At 43.5% G+C, this 22,206-nt stretch overlaps 1 long non-coding RNA gene across 5 annotated transcripts in view; it reads left to right on the plus strand.

Moving 5' to 3' along the window:
- LOC140915881 (uncharacterized) overlaps positions 1–22,206 on the plus strand; it is a 44,360-nt gene that overhangs the window by 7,848 nt on the left and 14,306 nt on the right. For 2 of the 5 annotated variants that reach the window (XR_012160301.2, XR_013636169.1), the window contains exons 4-5: positions 6,646–6,744; positions 16,705–18,907. The exons of 2 other annotated variants lie outside the window; for them this stretch is intronic. This is a non-coding gene — a long non-coding RNA (uncharacterized LOC140915881). Of the gene's footprint in view, positions 1–6,645; positions 6,745–16,704; positions 18,908–22,206 lie in introns of those variants that run through there. One more of the 5 variants, XR_012160300.2, reaches the window with a different exon arrangement.

Here is a 22,206-nt window from a genome sequence, read left to right on the forward strand (position 1 = left end):
GTAGTGCTTATATTACAGTCTGTTCTGTTTTCCTCTCTTGTAAAATTATTTCTTCGTGCTTTGCATTAACACCATTTCCTTTAGCTCAAGACAAGGATCATTGGATGGTGACTATAAAGGATTATGACAGTCTTAACTTTAAGGATTAATTGCAGCTGCTCTGCACGTACACATGATACTAAGCCTAAATATAATTTAACAATCCATTATTATTTTATTAACAGAAGTTACATTCTTCAAAGAGGATCCTCTATAGCAGATTTCTCATTGTACTCATGAGACAGTAAAGTCTAGGACAGAGGTTCTCAAACTGTGGTCTGCGAGCTCCATTCAGGTGGTCTGCAGATAGTTCCCTCTAAGTTGTGCAGCTGGGTGGCTGCACATGAGAGAATGAAGGGCCACCCACCTAATTAGTGGAGCTGTGCAGGGGTGGCTCAATTAATTAGATGCCTGGACCCTGGAGAAGACGCACATGTATGGTGAGGTGGTGGCCTTCGGGGGAGGAGGGGATACGTGGGAGGGGTCAGTGGGGTGAGAAGAAGGGTGAGGGGAATTTGGGATATGCAGGGCTGCGGTAGCCAGAGAAAGAGACGACTTTCCCCAGCTCCAGAGCTGTGGCTGCTGGGGAGAGACGGCCCTCCTTCCCAGCCTCAGCTCTGTGGCAGGGGAGAGACCTCCCTTCTTCCCAGGCCCAGCTTGGGAGAGAGGGCACATCCATTGCATTAGAAAGGTAAGACTACTGATATTAAAATATGAGTTGTGTGCTTTTATTTGTAGAACCAAAAAAGTTAATAATTATATTTTTATAATAATAATAATTATTTTATTTTATATAGCACTTTTATCCAGAGTTCTTTACAATAGTTAGCTAACGGTATAAACAACATTTGGAAAGATCATTAAGTCGTCTGCCAAGACCCTCAGCAGTTTTCAAGTGGTCTGCGGTTAAAAAAAAGTTTGAGAACCACTAGTCTAGGAGAAAGAGTACAGAACTGGGGTGTCACGAAACCCAGGTTCTATTCCAAGCTTTCACACTTACCTCTTGTGTGACCTTGGGCAAATCACTTCCCCATTCTGCCTGTTTTCTCTCCCACCATTTGTTTGTCTTGTCTATTTATATTGCAAGCTCTCTGGGGCATGGGCTATCTTTACTTTGTTTGCACAGTGCCTAGCCAAAGGGGACCTTGATCTAAGTTAGGGCCTATTAGGTGCCACTGTAATACAAATTATAAAATATAATCTCCAATTTAAAACTACTAATTCTCTCAAATCCGCATATCATAGGACTCTCTTAGGGAGAAATAACTGCCATGTAAGAGGCAATTTGAGATCTAGATACTTATAATTTAAACAAACTATTAGAAATGCAGATTTTAAAAAGTTTATCTTTTATTTATTTTTTGAAATTTTCTGTCAAGCATTGAGTTTAACATTATGTAATTATCACACACCCTTTCCCCATGTGAGACAGGTGTTTACCTCTCTGTGTCTCAGTATTCTCAACTATAATGTGAGGATAAGTGAATTGCTCAAGTTCATACAGCAAGTACTGGCAAAATGAGGAATGAAAGCTAGAACTCCCAACCTCAGTCTCCTGTTCTAACCACTAGACCCACTGCATCGTCCAAACATGTACTTGAGAGCAATTATAACACCAGTATAAATGCTCCCTAAATAATGTTCCCAGTGGAATTTGTCTTCACCTTCTATGCTATGCAGAGTACGCTGATAACTAAGGCTATGATTTAATCACTGGTATTTTTAGTAAAAGTCATGGACAGGTCATGGGCAAGAAACAAAAAATCACGGCCCGTGACCTGTCTATGACTTTTATTAAAAATACCCATGATTGAATCTTAGTGCGGGAGGAGCCTGCGGCACCAGCTGCTGGTGGGAGAGAGAGCCCAGGGGCCAGATGCTGCTCCAGCTGGGAGCCGCAGTTGCTCCCGCCACTCCCAGGACCACTGCTCAGGCGGTCTCTGGGGCCAGCTGCCTGGGGCCGCTGAAGCAGCAGTGGGTGTGGCTGGCTGTGGAGCCGCTCCAGCAGTGGCTGGTGTGGCTGTCCCCAGGGTCGCCTGAGCAGTTGGCCCCAAGGCCGTCTGCTTGGGCAGCCTTGGGGTCAGCTACACTGGCCACTGCAGAAGTCACAGAGGTCACAGGAAGTCATGGAATCCGTGACTTCCGCGACCTCCATGGCACACCCGGAGCTCTACTGATAACAAATAAAAGCGTCTCTCTGTCTTAACTATATGCAGTCATATATTTTTACACCAGTAGTAAAAATGTTGCTATGACAAGTTGCTTATCACATGTTTTTCTTGGTTGATGTTACCATCAGTGAATTCTTAGTTCCATGCAGCTGTAGCTTAGTTTGTGATAGCATCAGACAGGAAACCCCATAAAAACATCTTCTAGGAAACATATTCTTCAGTTCCCTTAAGAAAATAAAGATAAAGGGTCAAATTAATCCCTGGTGAAATTCTATTGTCTTCTGCAGAGTTAGAATGGGGCGAATTTGTCCCCATATAGAAATACGCATTGCAGGCATGTTACTTTATATTTACTGAAGTAGAGAAATACATGTTGAAATGTACAAAAATAGAACAGTATCCTAAAGTCTGTGACTGTAAAGAGCACAGTTAGTTAAGAGAGGAATCCACAGGAACTAACCTTTTATTCAGGTCTCACTCCAGGAGAACTCATTTTTTAGAATGTGTGTCTGTTTAGCTCATTGGAGAGAGAGACAACCCTCATTTTTGAAGAGTTTTGAAACTATAAACAGAAAAGAAACAAAATAAAGTTATAGCTGCAGTTTGTGTTTGGTAAGCTGTTCATGAGAAGATCCTCTTTGGCTGAAGTATGTTTTGTCAAAAATTTCTTTATATGGTTTTTTAGAAGACTTTTTTGGAGGTTACAGCTGTAGGGTGAATTCCTTACTTATTTTATCAGATTCTGCTTACCAGTCCCAGTGTCCTGGCCAGATTCCAACATGGATAAAAAGCTTTCTGCTTGCCTAAGATTTCCCCCTTAAGTTACAACTGACACAATATTATTCTTCACTTACTGTCTTTAGTTATTGTGCAGTTAAAAAGCTGCCATGTTACATCACAAAGGTTTAATTTCAGTTCTGAATGCAGAAATTTCTTAATTATAATTGACTATCCCCATTTGTTCCTGCAGCATACATTCACTTATCTTTGGCAAGCTCTGACTTTTACATGTAACATTATTTACTTTTCTGTTTTAAATTGAAGAGAACCAGGGAAATGACATCACTGGAGCTGAATGGCTTCTTCAGCATTTAGCTCCATGCTGAAACTGGCACAATTAGTGGACATTGCTGCTCCCCAGCCCCCATGACTTCACAGGAAGCCTCTCCTAATTCTTAGATGGGTACTTCATGTAAAGAGAACAGTATTCCAGAAAAGGAACTACAAGGCAGTGAGACTGCAGAACAGCTGAGCTGGAAAAATCCAAGATTGCAGCTGCCAGGAACAAATCCTGTTTCCTTCTCACTTTCTTCTGAGGGGATAGGCAGGCCATTCATCCAATTTTAAATCAAACAGTCCTCTTTTTTGGGTGGTTTGTCCCTATCTGGTAAAACCACTGTAGTTTTATCCAGTATTGGATGGTGTATGCCATTTTTGAAGAGCATGCTGCTCTGCCCTGTGACCTTGCAGGCGAGGTCACTCCAGTGGGGATGGGGTTCCTGGAAGTACTGGAATATTCAGTATTCTGGGGACGCATGAGTGGCCACCCTAACAGGGATCCCTATCACTAAAAATGATTTTTGTGAGCTAATTTCTGAGTTTAGATCTCCAAAATCCCTCCTAAATATCAAACTGGATGAATTTAAGCCTGATATCAGCAAACTGAGGTTAGAGAGAGTGGTCTGGAAACAGGAAAAGAGGAGAGATTTGAGACAGAACAGAATTAAAGTGCTAGAAAGAGAGAGCTGACAGAGAAGATTGGAGATGTCTCTCATAAGCATGAGTTGTGTGACTCCTGGAGCCATCGTCTTCTAAAGGTAAGCAGCTACTCCTTTTCAGTACCTAACAGAATATATACAAGAATTGATATGACTCTAATCTTTAGATCTTTACTTAATACAGGAACATCAGCACAGCAAGGCTGCGTCTCCTGGTTAGATCACATTCCAGTTTGGCTTTTTATTAGAAACTGGGAAGACAAACCTACAATGAAAAGATGGGGATAAAATATCCCACTTCTGTATGACCAGAAAAGAATTCAAGATATCAGACAGGAAACTAAGCAATAATTTAAAGAAAACAATGCAGAGCAGATTTTAAGAAGTCCACTATAGGATGCCTTCCAAGTAGTGACTAGGGGCAGTTTAAAAATAATCCTATCTCAAAAAAGAAGTGCAAACATTGCTCAAGGAGGTTGAACAATTTAAATTTACACCACACAAATCAATCACAGAAAATATATTAAAAATGAAGAAGCTAGAAGTAAGTTAGATTTACTTGAAACAGAAAAAAATGACCAGGTAATCAGATACACAAAGCTATACTATGAAAAAGGGTAATGAATGTGATAAATAATTAGCTAATATGCTAACAACATTTTAAAAGGTTTCAGAGTAACAGCCGTGTTAGTCTGTATTCGCAAAAAGAAGAGGAGTACTTGTGGCACCTTAGAGACTAACCAATTTATTTGAGCATGAGCTTTAACCAATGAGCTCACGAAAGCTCATGCTCAAATAAATTGGTTAGTCTCTAAGGTGCCACAAGTACTCCTTTTCTTTTTGCGAACATTTTAAAAAAAAGTAAAATCATATCTCCAGTCTGCAAGGCTCCAAATGAATTGGCAACTGGCCCAAAATGGGTGAGCTTTTGCAGACTTCTATAGGAGGCTTTGCTCCTTAGAGTCAGCTGACGATAAGCTAATAAAGAAATAATTGGTTAAAGCTAATGTACCAAAACTAGAACACCTAGACACCATGGAGAAAGATATTAAACCAGAGGAAGTCCTATAAGTTATTAAGTCCCTTAAAAATGATCAAGCCATTGGCCCTAATGGATTTCCTCCAGAATTCTCTAATTTTTTTAGGGCACAATTAATATGACAATTAATAGATGTCTTCAATTAAATATCAAAAGGAAATAAATATCTTGTATACTGGGTGAGATGCACAAATTGTAGTTATCGCAAAACGTGCTAAGGAGAATCCAACTTTGTGTCTTACAGGCCCATATCCCTATTAAATCAAGATGCAAAAATTTATGCTTCAGTCCTAGCAAATAGACCGAAAATTGTTACCTAGGTATATTAAAAGATCAGACAGGGTTTGTATTAAACAGAGAGCTATCTGACAACATTCAGAGTTTTATGCCTGATCTTCTTCAGACTCTACTAATGAGATCCATCATTTTTTACCACGGGATGAAGATAAAGCTTTTGCCTGACTGAATTGGCAGTTCTTAAAAGATACTGTAGATACATTTGGTTTAGGCCCTAAATTTCAAAATTGCATTTCCATCTTGTATTCCAGCCCATATGTTACCATAAAAGTTAATGGATATCTATCAGAAAAAGTCCCCCTTTTTATAAGCACATGCCAAGAATGCCCATTTTCATCATCTTTTTGCCATGGTAATGGAGTCATTTGTCCAGTCAATCAGAAACAATACTAATATAAATTGGAAACAACACAAACTAGCTTTCATGTGCACAATGTCATGGCATTTGTTACAAATCCAGCTCACATACTACTAGAATTATAAGAAAAGATCTTATAATGTGGCAAAGTGTCAGAATTCAAGTAAACTACGATAAGTCAGATTTACGGGACATAAGTGTGGGTTCTGATCTACAGAAAAATATAAAAGATAAATACAAATGGGTAACTACGGTAGGATAGCTGGGAATACACCATTTCTAAAAGATGGCAAGACTTCCATAATAATTATACTCTTCTGATTAAGAAAATCAAAACAGATCTAGAAAACTGGTTGAAGTATGACATTTCATGGTGAGGCAAAACTGTGGCATTTAAAATTAATCTTATTTTTATTTAAAAATATATATAAATATATATAAATATATATAAAATATATATAAATATTATAAAAAAATAAATAATTTTATTTATTAATCTTATTAATCTTATAATTAACTTCCTTTTCCAGACACTTCTGGTTTTAGTCTTGGGAAGTCTTAAATCAATAGCAATCCCTGATAAACAAATTCAGCTGGGGAAATAAGAAACCCACAGTTATGCATCTACTTAACAAAGGCCATGTAAAAAGGGAGTATTCTCTTTACCAAACGTTAAGATCTATTACCAAGCCAGTCAGATTAGAAACTTGATGTAGTGGATAACGCCAAACCTTAAAAAGCACTGGGAATAGATTCAGGCTTACTGTTGTGCAATCAAACTCTATGTCATCTGGATAAAGAGAAGAGAAAGTTACTCACCCTCTGCAGTAACTGAGGTTCTTTGAGATATGTGTCCCTGTGTGTGCTCCACTTCAGGTGTTGGTGCTTCCCGGGGCTGTTGATCAGGGATTTTCAGTAGCAGAGTCCGTCTGGGTCACATGTGCGCAATGGTCATCTTGCGGTGCTGTTGGTGCCTCAGCTAGCGCACACAACCTGACCCCATCATTTCTTTCTCTTCTGCAGACTCCATACTGCGAACTCCAAACTAGAGGGGAGAGGGAAGGAGTAGTGGAGCACCCACAGGGACACACACCTGTTGAAGAATCTCTGTTACTGCACAGGGTGAGTAACCACCTCTTCTTCTTAGAGTGATGTCCCTGTGGGTGCTCCACTTCAGGTGATTGTAAAGCAGTGCCCCCCTGTGGATGGAAGTGTCGACAGAGTTGTATGTAGAGATGAAGTTACGCTCAAATAAATTTGTTAGTCTCTAAGGTGCCACAAGTCCTCCTTTTCTTTTTGAAGTTACTACTGTTACTCCTAGCATTGCATCTGAGTCTGAGCACTGAGTTATCGCATAGTGATTCACGAAAGTATGTTTTGAGGCCCAGGTGGTGGTTCTACATATTTCTATGATCGGTACGTTGTTCAGAAAGGGTATTGAGGTAGCCATTGATCTCGTCAAATGAGTTCTGATCCCTGATGGGGGAATCTGTTTTGTTTTGTTGATAACAGAAATGGATGCAAGTGGAGATCCATTTTGATAGTCTCTGTGTGGCTATGGCAGAGACTTTGGAATGCTCTGTCATGGAAACAAAACACCTTGGAGACTTTTGGAAAGGCTTAGTTCTCTCCAGGTAGAATGCAATTGCATGTCTGATGTCCAGGGTATGTAGGATAGCCTCCTGTGTGTTTCCATGAGGTTTGGGATAGAATGTAGGCAGATGGATTGGTTGGTTGAGAGGAAAGGAAGATGATATTTTGGGTATGAATTTGGGGTGTGGTCTCAAAGTGATCTTGTGCCTGAAAAATATGGTGTATGGAGGGTATGCTGTGAGAGCTGCTATTTTGCTTACTCGTCACATGGACATGATTGCGACCAAGAACGCTACCTTCATACGTAGGTGAATTAGGGAGCAGGTATCTAATGGTTCGAACAGAGGTCTGATGAGGCTTCTGAGAACCAGATTTAAGTCCCATGCCGGTGTAGGGTTACATATTTCTGGATAAACATTCTTCATCCCTGTGAGAAAGCATTTAGTAATTGGGTGCACAAATATTGACTCTCCGTCGATCTGGTGATGGAAGGTGGTAATGGCAGTGAGCTTACTGAAAGTCCTGAATTTTTAAATTCTAGTATATAGTCTAACACCAACAGAAGTGGCGCTATAAATGTGGTTATTTGTTTGTTCTGATGCCATAAGTAGAACCTTTTCCATTATTGGAGGTAAGTAGCATGCGTGGTTAATCTCCTGCTGTTTAATAATACGTGTTTAACCTGTTCCAAAAGGGCAAACTCATCATGATGGAGCCATGGGTGAGCTACCCCTTCAAGTGAAGTTTTTCCAGATTTGGGTGGAGAATCTGACCATTGTCCTGTGAGAGCAGGTCTGGCCTGAGTGGGAGAGTTCATGGTTTGCAGGTCACCATTAGTATCAAGTAAGGATACCAGGTCTGTCTGGCCACATTGGGGCTACTAATATGACCTTGGCTTTGTCGGCACATATCTTGTGTATCACCCGTGAGAGTATTGGTATCGGTGGGAATGCGTAAAGAAGAGGTGTGTCTCATCTGATTAGGAAGGCATCCTCTAGAGATTGGGGTTCCAGTCTTGCTTGTGAGCAAAAGTGTGGGCATTTGTGGTTTTATGATGTCATTAATAGGTCGATGAGGGGGAATCCCCATAATTGCAATATGGGTTGTAAGATGCTGCTGCGCAGTTCCCCTTTGTGGTCTGAGAAAATTGTCTGCTTAATGTGTCCGCCGTTGTGTTTTGGTGACTGGGTAGATAGGAAGCGGTGATGCTGATGATGTGGGGTTATATGCCAGTTCCATAACTTTATGGTCTTGACGCATAAGGAGCGGGCTCCTCCTTGTCAATTTATGTAGAACATGTATGCAATATTGTCAGTCATTACTTGTATTGTTTTGTTCTTTATCACTGGGAGGAAGTGAACACACGCATTGCAAACTGTGCGTAGTTCGAGGAGGTTGATGTGCAACTGTGTCTCCGGGGAGACCACCACCCTTGGATTGTATGCTGGTTTGCATGAGCATCCCAGCCAATCAGCAAGGCATCTGTTGTGATCAGTATAGTTGGCAGGCCTTGTTGAAAGGGAACCCCTATGCACACGTTCTCCAGCTGTGTCCACCACTGTAGTAATTGCTGGACATTTGGTATCACTGTTAGACTTTTGTTCTGGCTGTGCTTGTCTAATATGTATACCAAACTTAGCCAGCCTTGTAAGAAATGCATATATAGTCAACCACATAGGCTTTGACTCCGTGGGTGCTCTGGGGCTGGGGTACTTAAGGGTACTCAGCACCTCCCCAGCTGCAGCTGTTCGGGAGCTGGGGGAGGCACTTGGGGGAGGGTGGAGAGCAATGGGCGGGGCCTCAAGGGAGTGGTTGGAGCAGGGCAGGCATGGGGAGAGGTTGGAGTGGGGGTGGAGCATCCCCAGGGAAAAAGAAAGCTCAGCACCTATGGTTGAGTGTGTGCCTTACTACAAAAGTGATGGCTGCCATGTGACCTAGTAGTTGTAGGCAGGTGCGTGCTGATACCTGTGGGCTGTTTGTGACTACTGAGATAAGGTTGTTCAGTTTCAGGAATCTGGGCATTGGAAGAGATGCCCTGGCCTCTATTGAGTCCAGATGGGCCCTGAAGAAGTCCAATTGTACGGGGACTAAGGTTGATTTTTGTTTGTTTATTTGTAACCCTAGGGTCTGAAAAAGGGTGATAGTCCTTTGAGTGATATCTGTTGTTTCTGATTGGGTGGCACCCTTCAGTAAACAATTGTCTAGGTATGGGAATATCATTATCCCTTGTCTACAAAGATGTACCACTACTACTACCACAAGGGTTTTGGAGATGACTCAGAGCAGTCAAAAGTCTGAATGGTAGTACTCTGTATTGGAAGTGGTCATTTCCCACTATGAACCATAGGAACTGCCTATGTGTGGGATATATGGTGATGGGGAAGTAGGCATTTTGTAGGTCGAGGGCTGAGAACTAGTCCCCCCTTTTGAGCGACAGTGTGACCATCTTGAAGCTTTGGGTTTGTACGAACTTGTTGAGTTTTCTGAGATCTAAGATGTGCCTCAGTCCTCCATTTTTGTTTTGGGTTAAGAAGTAGTGGGACTAGAAACCCTTCACCCTGTGTTGTGGTGGAACTTGTTCCACAGCCCCTAATTGTAGAAGATGGATTACTTCTTGTCATAGAAGGTGCTCGTGAGAAGGATCCCTGAAGAGGGACGGGGAAGGGGAGTGGGTGGGTAGGATGGAAGTGAATGGGATGGAGTAACCCAACCTTATTATCTCTAGTACCCATTGGTCTGTGGTGATGGATATCCAGGTGTAATAAAAAGGGCATAGGCAGTGGCCAAAGGCTTGGGTAGTATCTGTGGATGGCACTGTTTGTCATGGGAGGTCTTTCAGACCCTCGACCAATGTTTCAAAAGTGCAGCTTGGCCGACATTGTTTGAGATGTTGAAGACTGTGACTGCAGTATTCACTGTCTCTGGGGTCGTTGTCTCTGTCTCAAGAGTCACATGACCTTTGCTGCTGTGGGAAGGTGTTGTCTCTACCACATTGATACAATTGGTATCTTCTCCGCTTTGTTGTGGGCATGTAAATGTCTAGAGGGCGGAGAGTCACCTGTGACTCCTTCATGGAATAAAGAACTTCATCTATTTTGGCAGAGAACAGTTTTTCTTGTAGGTCCTCTACCTTTGTTTGGAGGTCCTTCAGGATCCCGGATGACTGGAGCCATGGCGCTCTGTGCATAACTATGGCCATGCTGTTGTTTGTGCAGCCATGTCCACATGGGTGGCGGGTATAATAGGCCAGAGGAAGCTCAGCCTTCCTTGGTACTGCTGCGGCCCCCGGTTACAGGGTTTTTGGGGGAAGTTTTTGATTTATTATGCCTCATGCAGGTTCTGGGGCAGCTGAAAGAGGCAGTATATGGTATTCAGCTTCCATGGTTCATCAGTAATCTCCAGACTCCAGGGAGATTGCTGATGAACCCAGGAAGCTGAGTAGAAAATACCACCTCCTCAGCCACCCCGGAACCTGTATGGGGCATATCAAAAGCCACTTTGGAGGAGAGTTGGAAAGATGCTTCTCTCTGGGTGGCTTGGGGTCTGGGGAGGGGAGGTGTGGCTCCCGCTGGCCCAGGGCTCCTCCCGCCGAGGGGAGGGGCTCGGGGCTTCTCCAGGTGTGGGGGGGGCCTTGAAGTTCTGGTATAGTGTGAGAAACTGCTACCTGTAGGAATTTGCTATCTGTAACAGTTACTCATATGTAAGGGATGGTAAGAAACTGCTATCTGATGTAGCAGATTCCTACAGATAGCAGTTTCTTGTACTACACCGGCCACAGGGATTGGGAGGGGGGTCTCGGGGCTCCGGCTGATGAGGGGAGGAGGTCTCGGGGCTCCTCTGGTCACAAGAGGAGCGGGTGGAAGGAGCGGAGGCTGAGCTAGCCTCCCCGAAGAGGGGCTCCACCAGACACCCGTGCGTGTCCACCACGTTGAGGGATGCTTGTAATGCTGTTGTGGCCATGAGTTGTCCCTCACTAACGATAGCCTACAATTGTTCCCATTTTTCCTTGGGGATGTCATGGAGGAATTCATTCAATTTGTTGTAATTATCATAATTACATCTCACAAGGAGGGCAGCATAGTTGGCTGTGAGGAACTGTAAGGTCGCTGAAGAATAGACCTTGCAGCCGAATAGGTCTAGTCTCTTCCGTCTTTATCTATAGGTGTAGACCTGTACTGGAACTGTTTCCGTCATTGATTTGCTGCATCCACCACTTGGGAGTTGGGCTAGGGGTGCGAAAAAAGGAAGTTCATCTCCTTAGTGGGTACACAGTATTTTCGGTCAGCTCTCTTACACGTCGCAGGAATGGTTGCTGGCATTTGTCAGACTATGTCTGATGGTTCCATCAGTGCATCGTTGATAGGCAGAGATATCTTTGATGTGAAGGAAGTGTGTAAAATTTCAAGGAGTTTGTGCTGGTTTTCTGTCACCTCCTCAAGAGAGATGTTCTGGCTTTATGCTACCCATTGGAATAACTCCTGAAATCATTTAAAATTGTCTGCTGCAGTCAGGGCGGGTCCGGTGATGAAGACAAATTGTGGACAGGAGACATATCCTGCTCTGTGTCTTCATCCTCTTCTGTTTTCTCAGAGACTACAAAGGCTCTTGTAAGGAGGTTGTTGTGGAGCATACATGTCATTTCTGAGGGGTAGGAGGTCTGTGACTATGTCCCCTATAGGTCACCCATGGGTCCCACTGTGGCCATTGTATTAGGAAGGCCATGGGTAGGTACATCTGTGGATGTCCGTACCAGAGCTGCATGTCTCAGGCGTGCTGGTCCCTGGATCTCACGGGTGCCAGAGATGACTCTGTCGGTGAGGAATGGTGTAATTAAAAGACGCCCTCCTCCTGGTCATCATCCTCATTGCTGGAAAAAGGTGGGGCGATGGGGGAATCTGGTTGCCCCAGTGCCATCTGCACTGGGGAGCCATCAGTGCTGAATAATGGAGAGCCCGTAGTGAAAGACACCATCATGTCAGCATGTTGTGTGAAACGTCGAAATGCGAGAATTTCGGTGCTGAGTCCATCAGTGCTGATGATTTTGATGTTGAGCATGCAGCAGTTTGACTGGTGCCAGTGGTGACGTCTTAGATCTCTCCGTCAGTGCCAATATTGTTGGTGGCACTGGTGGCAGAGGCATCGCCATTGGCGAGATGGCTGTGGCGCCATCACTTTCACTGGTGTTGTAAGTGCCGGGGAGGAGAAGTTTGGCTTGTGTTTGCTTCTCAGCTCCTTAACCTTGGTGGCAGAGGCCCTGATGTGGATGGTGCTGGAGGTTTCCAGCATCTCAAAGGTGCTCACTGTCAATGTGGTTGGCACCAAGGACAGCGGCCTTGCAGGAGTCCTTTTTCTTTTCAGTGGTTCTCTCTGTGGGGAGGACATGGCTCATTTCCTCTTTTTCTTGGAGGAATAGGTTTTTGCCATGTCCTATGAGTAGGGCCCGACCAAATTCACGGCCATGAAAAACGTGGCACAGACTGTGAAATCTGGTCTCCAACTGTGAAATCTGTTTTTTTGTGTGCTTTTACCCTATACTATAAAGATTTCATGACGGAGAACAGTGTTTCTCAAATTGGGGGTCCTGGCCCAAAAGGGAGTTGTGGGGGGTGAGGAGGGTCTCACAAGGTTATTTTAGGGAGGTTGTGGTATTGCCACTGTCACTTCTGTGCTGCTTTCAGAGCTGGGTGGCTGGAGAGCAGCGGCTGTGGGCCGGGCGCCCAGCTCTGAAGGCAGTGCCCCACCAGCAGCAGTGCAGAAATAAGGGTGGCAATGCCCCCCCTTAGTTCTGCACTGCTTCCTGTAGAGCTGGGCGGCCGGAGAGTGGCAGCTGCTGACTGAGGGCCCAGCTCTGAAGGCAGCAGCGCAGAAGTAAGGGTGGCAATGCCATCCTACGCCATGCTGCTGCTCTCTGCCTGCCCAGCTCTGAAGGCAGCACCACTGCCAGCAGCAGCACAGAAGCAAGGATAGCAGTACCGCAATCCTTTCTACAATAACATTGCAATCTACCCACAACTTCTTTTTGGATCAAGACCCCTACAATTACAACACGGTGAAGTTTCAGATTTAAATAGCAGAAATCATGAAATTTATGATTTTTTAAATCCTATGATCATAAAATTGACCAAAACGGACTGTAAATTTGACAGGGCCCTATTGACGAGGAGGTGCCTGGAGAGTCCCTGGTCAAGCAGTTCTGTTGTCCGGGGTCAGAGGCTGGCCAGAGAGACTTTTCCATAAGGATAAGTTTCAGGTGGAGATGTCTACCTCGCCTGGCTCTGGCTTTTAGATTGCTGCAGTGAGTGCATTTTTGTGGTATGTGCGACTCACCAAGGCAGTGGACGCAAAGTGAATGCCCATCTGAAATAGGCATAGTGTCTGTACATGACTTGCATCTTTTAAAGCCTGGCAAACCAGACATGTTGTTTTGGTCCCTCGCTGACGTAACTTTTAACAAAAAACCAAAGGGTGGTTTGGTTGGTTGGTTTTTAGGAGAAAAAGGGTAAACTGTCTAGCTAACTACTAACTGAAACTTAACTATTTCTAAATAATGCTAGCTATTTGTAATTTCATCATCGAAACTGCTACAGAGCTTCGTCTCAGGCCGAGGACAGTTGAGAAGGAACTGAGGTCATCAGGTCACATGCGCACTAGATGAGGCACCAATGGTGCCTCAAGATGACCACTGTGTACATGTGACCCAGATCAACCCTGCTACTGAAAATCTCTGATCAATGGCACCGGGAGGCACCGACACCTGAAATGGAGCACCCACAGAAACATCATTTGAAGAAGAACCTAGATGTCAAAATCAGTATATAACCACCCTTCCACGAAAGCAACAATAGAAACTTGGGATAATTTGCTTAGAAAAGTTAAGCCTATATCCCTCGCTTCTAAAACCTATACTAGATACTATAGAATGTGACCCCAATAAATGCCTGGGAATTTTTGACATTTGGGAATGTATAGGTATATCAAAATTTGGCCAGCTGTTTAGAGAGAATACATTTAGATCAGTTGATAAAAGACAAGAACTTGCAAAAGACACCAAAATTCCAGTATAACAATACCTATGATTCAGACATTTTTCACAAAAAGGGAAACCTATGCAGAAAATTGATGGAATCTGAAAAACTACTCAGTACATCCATGAAACTTTTTTCACTTTATACAAAGTAATTTCGAATTTACGTAGAGGAAATAATTTAAATTGTGAAAAGTTGATGTAGCCATAGACATGAAAATTAAGGAATGGAAGAATATATGGGACAATGATGCCCACACCTCAGTAAAGACATTAACACAAGAAAATTGTTACAGTTCTTTATCATCGGTATCTAATCCCTTTAAAGTGAGTATATGGTACAGGGATGGGCAAAGAATGGAGAGAATGTATTTAAATGGGAGGATTTCTCCATAATTGGTGGATATGCCCAAAAATTAAGACACTTTGCAAAGCCATTGGAGAGTCCATAAGGGAGATAACTGTGTCAGCTAGTCAGATAACTCCTTAGTATTTTTATTAAATTGTCCTAGAAACTAAGCATCTTATAAAAAACTGATTACTCATTTCCTAGTTGGTGCTAGAATTATTATACCAAGGTGGTGGAAGAGGAATGACTCCCCTAAAACTATAGACTGGTATAAAAATATTTGGGAAATTCTGGTATTAAAAAACATAATTCAAGTCAAGTTCTACAGTAGAGAAGGAAAAAATGGTAACTACTGAGGCTATGTCTTCACTATGCAGACTATATCGGAATAGCTACATCTCCATAGCTATGCCGGCATGGCCCTGTAGTGTAGAGGCAGCCTATGCTAAAGAGATTTTTCTTTAGGTGTAGGAACACCACCTCTCCTGATGACTGTAGCTACATCAACGGACACATTCTTCCATCGATATAGCTATACCTATGCTGGGGGCTAGGTTGGCACAACTACGTTGGTCAGTGGTGTGTATTTTCATTTTTGTGTTTTTCCACATCTCTGAGCAGTGCAACTATGTTGACCTAACTGTTAAGTGTATACCAGGCCTTAGAAATGTGGTGAAACTTTTTGGAGTTTGGTGGTAGAGGATCATCTGCCATGAAACCTATAGTTTGAGAACTTTTTCTGAATACTAGGTTAGGGGGAAACCCCTTCAACAATTGTCAAAATTTAACTCAAAATTAAGATATTAAAATAAGGAAAATAGGAAGAAAAAGGAGAAAAGCTTAATCATAGAATTATAGGATTGGAAGGGACCTTGATAGGTCACCTTCTCCAGTCCCTTGCACTGAGGCAGGATTAAGTATTATCTAGACCATTCCTGACAGGTGTTTGCCTAACCTATTCTTAAAAACCTCAAATTGTTGGAGATTGCATAACTTCCCCAGCTAATTTGTTTCAGTGTTTAACTACCTTTACAGGTAGGAAGCTTTACCAAATATCTAACCTAAATCTCCCTTGCTGCAATTTATGCTAATTACTTCTTGTCCTGTCCTCAGCGTTTAAGGAGAACAATTTATCACACTCCTCTTTATAACCTTTTATGTTCTTGAAGACTGTTTCCCTCACAGTCTTCTCTTCTCCAGACTGAACAAACCCAATTTTTTCAGTCTTTCACCATAAGTATTGTTTTCTAGACCTTCAGTCATTTTTGTTTCTCTCCTCTGAACTTTCTCTAATTTGTCCACATATTTCCTGAAGTGTAGAGGTCAGAACTGGACACAGTACTCCTATTGAGGCCTTATCCCTGCTGAATAGAGTGGAAGAACTACTTCTCATGTCTTGCTTACAACACTCCTGCTAATGCATCCCAGAATGATGTTTGGTTTTTTTGCAACAGTATTATATTGTTGACTCATATTTAGTTTTTGATCCACTATAACCCCCAAATCCTTCTCTGCAGTACTTCTTCCGACGCAGTTATTTACATTTTGTATTTCTGCAATTGAGTTTTCCTTCCTAAGTGTAGTACTGTGCGTTTGTCCTTATTGAATTTAATCCTATTCATTTCAGACTATTGATCAAGATCATTTTGAATTCTAAGCCTGCCCTCCAAAGCTCTTGCAAGGCCACCCAGCTTAGTATAATCTGCAAACTTTATAAGTGTACTCTCTGTGCCAATGGTTTTCAACCTGTGGTCCGCAGACTATGTCTAAGATTTCCAAAGGGGTCGACACCTCCATTTGAAATTTTTTATGGGTCCTCAAATGAAAACAGGTTGAAAACTACTGCTGTATGCCATTATCCCAATCATTTATGAAGATAATGAATAGAACCACAGCCAGGACAGATCCCTGTGGGAACCCACCCAGTATGCCCTTCCAGCTTGACTGTGAACCGTTGATAACTACTGTACAGTACAGTTTTCCAACCAGCTGTGCACCCACCTTATAGTTAATTCATCTAGACCGTATTTCCCTAGTTTGTTTGAAAATGTCATGAGAGACAGGATCAAAAACCCTTCTACATTTGAGATATTAATATTGTGTAGTGTTCTTATAGGACAACCAGTAAACAGGTTGTGCACCTACATGTACCAAAAACAGAAGTTTGGGCCTAAACATGAGATAATGAAAGACTTTAACCAACACGATCAACTGACAAGACAAAAGAGGAAGATGAAGAGTAGAATATCATGAACCACAAATATGTGATCAAGACCAAAAAGTTGAAGAAAAAGACTGGTAGTAGGCCTTGTGCACACAGCTTTAGGGACTTACATAGGCCAGTTCAGAATTATACATTTGTGTATGTTTGTCTTTCAGTTGTAAAACATGTTTTATAAGATTTATGTTATAAAAGAATGGATCTATTAATTAATAAAATAAAAAATAACAGCCTGTTATAACCAAATAAAATCTGTATTTCTAATCTTAATCTATAATCTTTATTTATAAGATTTCAGTTGCTGAGTAACCCCTCTTCATTTTTTAAGATAATTGAAATAATGTATTTCAGTAAAATTTAACTGATTATACTAATTATAGAACATGGTATTTTTCCATAAGCAAAGAGTTAGTATGGTAGGTTGTGACTCATTTGATAGTAGTTCAAGAAGAGATTCCACATTTGCTGGCTGCTGCTCCTCTTTGGTTCTACCACATACAGGGAAGAAATGGCCAGGTAGTAGAGAAACATGCACACAGGAAGAGAGAAAGGAACAGAGCAGAAGGGAGTGGGAAGATTATGCAACATCCCTTAATTGCACAGAATGGATGGGAAGGTAGGCTGCATCACTGCAAATGGGAGTGGAGGAGATGTGGTCCACAGTATAAATATAGTTAAAGGCACTTGAATGGTTTAATTCCCAAATTTAATCTGAGGGGTAATATGTCACTTTTATTGGATTTTTTCCATACTCACTGGTGCATAATAAATTAATATGCCAATTAAAAAACTCTAGCTCAGTGCTAAAATGGACACTAATTGTATCTGCTAGTCCAAGCATCTGCATTTTTTATCTAGCAGAAATACATATACACCTGTGTGGACTCGTGCTGTAATGTCAGGTCAAGCTCTGCACAGAGATCATATGTGTCCTTCCTCATTTATAGATATATTTCATTAGTGGGGCTCAGGGCCCAGGCTGGTGGCCTGGTCGAGGGATTAAGTCAGAAGAAAAGGGAACATCTGAAAAGTAAGAGCAGTTGGAAATTATTTTGGCCCAATAAATCTTAACTTGTTGCAGGGTCCCAGCACAGGACGCTGGTCCAGAAATAGCACTCCACTTTGGTAAGGCTTATGCTAACAAAGCGGTAAGGAAGACATTAATGTGAGACTGCTATGACCCGAACAGCATCCCAGTGCAAGAGGGTAAGGGGCTCAGTGGTATCTGGTAGTGAGTTTCAGCTGGTCTGACCAGTTGAATGTACCTCAACTCACTAATGTCATAACCTGTATCTAGAAGATGTCATGTAAGATATCAATAGAAAACTAATTTCATACTGATCATTAATATTAGTGCATGGTGTTTGTACAGAGGACAAATTCAAAATTACAAACACATTGGGGATTATGTTATCAACGTGCGTCTCTCAGGCAAAGCTAAAGTTACCCCATCTTAGACAAAGGAATGTGGTTCCTTGGAAAATATTTCTTAGGTACATTAAGAGACAATGTCAATGCAAATTACATAGACAGTGAACAGGACCATCAAGACAGCAGGGGGAGGGTGTTGCAGGAAACAGATCCACTTCCAGTTTTGCAAACACCGCGGGGGGGAAAAACAGCATGAAACTTCCTTCACCAGGAGACTTCATGTCACCTTCCTCACAGTTTGAATTTACTTTACTTTGGGGGGTAACCTTCAAAAGAATCCATTCCTAAGGTTCACTGGACTGGAGCAAGAAGGGCAGAGAACCCCAAGTGATCTTTTACTTAGGGAGAAAAAGGAACTGAGCTTTTTGTACTTTGTGGGAGATGCTAACTATAGACATGGTCAGCCATTTTTCTGGAGGGAAACTACCGTGCTGTTTGTTTTTTTAAGTCTGAGCATCTAGAAAGTGTATTTAATTTTTATTTGTTTGTAACCAGTTTTAGCTCTGTCCTTATACTTGAACTCACTTCAAATGCTATCTCCTTTTGTTAATAAACTTATTTTAATCTAAACCCAGTGCTGTCTTTGATTTAAAGTGAGTGTGGCAAGCTGCTGGTTATTGTATCTGTAAAGGAACAAACAAACATTAATATCTCTCTGAATGGGCCAGTAGAGGATTGGACATTGCAGAGCACATGTTTTTGGGAAAATTCAGGACAGGGGGACGGCAGGGTCACTTGCCAGGTGAAACCAGAGTATGGCTAGGGTGTAACAAGCAGGCTACTGGAATCAGAATTGGAGAGTCAGAGCTGCTTAACACAGGAGACACTCAGTACTGACACAACTCTTCACTAGTCTAGATTGCACCCCAGAATGTGGAGATGCTGACCAGGCCTGGAATATTCTAGGATAGTTGTACAAAATTTTCAAATAGTCCTCTGCTTTCAGAATAGTGCAGTAGGTCAGTAGCCATTTTGGCAATTATTTAAAAGACACGAGCCCAGAGCTACAGTACTACACACTAGGATACAGTTGCTTCAGGTGTCCCAGAATACACTAGTATAATCACACACATAAGACCAGCTGTGTGGGCAAGACCATTTTGGCTTCTTCACAAAGTCAGGGTATGTCTACACTACGAAATTAGGTCGAATTTATAGAAGTCGGTTTTTTTGAAATCGGTTTTATATATTCGAGTGTGTGTGTCCCCACAGAAAATGCTCTAAGTGCATTAAGTGCATTAACTCAGCGGAGCGCTTCCACAGTACCGAGGCAAGCGTCGACATCCGGAGCGTTGCACTGTGGGTAGCTATCCCACAGTTCCCGCAGTCTCCGCTGCCCATTGGAATTCTGGGTTGATATCCCAATGCCTGATGGGGCTAAAACATTGTCGCGGGTGGTTCTGGGTACATATCGTCAGGACCCCGTTCCCACCCTCCCTCCCCCCGTGAAAGCAAGGGCAGACAATCATTTCGCGCCTTTTTTGTCTGCTGCCAGCCAAAGATGTAAAGGATAGATGGAGTGGGTCAGAACACGAAATAGACCAGATTTGTTTTGTACTCATTTTCCTCCTCCCCTGTCTAGATCACACTGCAGTCAGTCACAGAGAAGGCGCAGCGAGGTTAATCTAGCCATGTATCAATCAGAGGCCAGGCTAACCTCCTTGTTCCAATAACAACGATAACTTTGGTGCACCATTTCTTATTGGAACCCTCCGTGCAGTCCTGCCTGAAATACTCCTTGATGTACAGGCACACCCTTTGTTGATTTTAGCTCCCTGAAGCCAACCCTGTAAGCCGTGTCGTCAGTCGCCCCTCCCTCCGTCAGAGCAACGGCAGACAATCGTTCCGCGCCTTTTTTCTGTGCGGACGCCATACCAAGGCAAGCATGGAGGCCGCTGAGCTCATTTTGGCAATTAGGAGCACATCAACCACCACACGCATTATCCAGCAGTATATGCAGCACCAGAACATGGCAACGCGATACCGGGCGAGGAGGCGACGTCAGCGCGGTCCCGTGAGTGATCAGGACATGGACACAGATTTCTCTGAAAGCATGGGCCCTGCCAATGCATGCATCATGGTGCTAATGGGGCAGGTTCATGCTGTGGAACGCCGATTCTGGGCTCGGGAAACAAGCACAGACTGGTGGGACCGCATAGTGTTGCAGGTCTGGGACGATTCCCAGTGGCTGCGAAACTTTCGCATGCGTAAGGGCACTTTCATGGAACTTTGTGACTTGCTTTCCCCTGCCCTGAAGCGCATGAATACCAGGATGAGAGCAGCCCTCACAGTTGAGAAGCGAGTGGCGATAGCCCTGTGGAAGCTTGCAACGCCAGACAGCTACCGGTCACTTGGGAATCAATTTGGAGTGGGCAAATCTACTGTGGGGGCTGCTGTGATGCGAGTAGCTCACGCAATCAAAGATCTGCTGATATCAAGGGTAGTGACCCTGGGAAATGTGCAGGTCATAGTGGATGGCTTTGCTGCAATGGGATTCCCTAACTGTGGTGCGGCCATAGACGGAACCCATATCCCTATCTTGGCACCAGAGCACCAAGCCGGCGAGTACATAAACGGCAAGGGGTACTTTTCGATAGTGCTGCAAGCTCTGGTGGATCACAAGGGACGTTTCACCAACATCAACGTGGGATGGCCGGGAAAGGTGCATGATGCTCGCATCTTCAGGAACTCTGGTCTGTTTCAAAAGCTGCAGGAAGGGACTTTCTTCCCAGACCAGAAAATAACTGTTGGGGATGTTGAAATGCCTATATGTATCCTTGGGGACCCAGCCTACCCCTTAATGCCATGGCTCATGAAGCCGTACACAGGCAGCCTGGACAGTGGTCAGGAGCTGTTCAACTACAGGCTGAGCAAGTGCAGAATGGTGGTAGAATGTGCATTTGGACGTTTAAAGGCGCGCTGGCGCAGTTTACTGACTCGCTTAGACCTCAGTGAAACCAATATTCCCACTGTTATTACTGCTTGCTGTGTGCTCCACAATATCTGTGAGAGTAAGGGGGAGACGTTTATGGCGGGGTGGGAGGCTGAGGCAAATCGCCTAGCTGCTGGTTACGCGCAGCCAGACACCAGGGCGGTTAGAAGAGCTCAGGAGGGCGCGGTATGCATCAGAGAAGCTTTGAAAACCAGTTTCATGACTGGCCAGGCTACGCTGTGAAAGTTCTGTTTGTTTCTCCTTGATGAAACCCCCCGCCCCTTGGTTCACTCTACTTCCCTGTAAGCTAACCACCCTCCCCTCCTCCCTTTAATCACCGCTTGCAGAGGCAATAAAGTCATTGCTGCTTCACAGTCATGCATTCGTTATTCATTCATCACACAAATAGGGAGATGACTACCAAGGTATCCCAGGAGGGGTGGTGGAGGAGGGAAGGAAAATGCCACACAGCACTTTAAGCACAGCACTTTAAAAGTTTACAACTTTAAAATTTATTGAATGACAGCCTTCTTTTTTTTGGGCAATCCTCTGTTGTGGAGTGGCTGGTTGGCCGGAGGCCCCCCCACCGCGTTCTTGGGCGTCTGGGTGTGGAGGCTATGGAACTTGGGGAGGAGGGCGGTTGGTTACAGAGGGGCAGCAGTGGCAGTCTGTGCTCCAGCTGCCTTTGCTGCAGCTCAACCATACACTGGAGCATTCTGGTTTGGTCCTGCAGCAGCCTCAGCATTGAATCCTGCCTCCTCTCATCACGCTGCCGCCACATTTGAGCTTCAGCCCTGTCTTCAGCCCGCCACTTACTCTCTTCAGCCCGCCACCTCTCCTCCCGGTCATTTTGTGCTTTCCTGCACTCTGACATTATTTGCCTCCACGCATTCGTCTGTGCTCTGTCAGTGTGGGAGGACAGCATGAGCTCGGAGAACATTTCATCGCGAGTGCGTTTTTTTTTCTTTCTAAGCTTCACTAGCCTCTGGGAAGGAGAAGATCCTGTGATCATTGAAACACATGCAGCTGGTGGA

The sequence above is a fragment of the Lepidochelys kempii genome, chromosome 8, assembly GCF_965140285.1.
Source record: "Lepidochelys kempii isolate rLepKem1 chromosome 8, rLepKem1.hap1, whole genome shotgun sequence".
NCBI lineage: Eukaryota > Metazoa > Chordata > Testudines > Cheloniidae > Lepidochelys > Lepidochelys kempii.